Source organism: Fukomys damarensis, unplaced genomic scaffold, assembly GCF_012274545.1.
Source record: "Fukomys damarensis isolate Sample0158 unplaced genomic scaffold, DMR_v1.0_HiC HiC_scaffold_9, whole genome shotgun sequence".
NCBI lineage: Eukaryota > Metazoa > Chordata > Mammalia > Rodentia > Bathyergidae > Fukomys > Fukomys damarensis.
This window is the reverse complement of record NW_022900921.1, coordinates 17,021,220-17,021,779: the sequence shown is the minus strand read 5'-3', so window position 1 is coordinate 17,021,779 and position 560 is coordinate 17,021,220. Positions and strand designations below refer to the sequence as shown.

Sequence of the window (560 nt, the reverse complement as noted above, 5' to 3'; positions counted from 1 at the left end):
TTATAATTTAATATTTATATTCCTTCCCTATTTAAAGGTCTTTCCACTCTATTTTGATTCTAACATTTCTATTAAAAACTTACTTGATAATCTTACTTTTTTAACAAATACCACACATCTTTACTCTCTAGCTGCTTTTAACACCGGCTTATATTATCTTTGTTCTGAGAGTTTTAAAATATAAAACTTAATTTCTTTGAATATTATTTGGGTTTGCACTATTCTTTTTTTTTTTCCACTAAGTGTATTGGTACTTTTTAAGTATACAGTACATTTACAATGTGCAGGGGCCGTGCTAATTTTCTCTGTATCATTCTTATTTTAGTATTTGTGCTGCCAAAGTGAGCACTGCACTGTTCTTGAGTCTCTAATTTAATGTCTTTTTCTTGCTTTCTGGCTCTAAGTCTTTTTTTTTTTTTTGGATGTTATTTCAGTCTTATTTTATTGCACAATATTTATCACATTGCAGCTATACTTGCTAAATCACCTCTGTCTCATATGATTACTCTGTCATTTTCATTCTTTGACCTTATACTTTAGATTTTTTTCTGATCTATCCC

At 28.9% G+C, this 560-nt stretch overlaps 1 non-coding gene across 1 annotated transcript; it reads right to left on the bottom strand.

Moving 5' to 3' along the window:
- Positions 1-240: 240 nt before the first annotated feature.
- On the bottom strand, positions 241-349 carry LOC117285437. The gene has a single exon (XR_004516469.1). It is a non-coding gene; the product is annotated as a U6 spliceosomal RNA (small nuclear RNA).
- Positions 350-560: the final 211 nt, after the last annotated feature.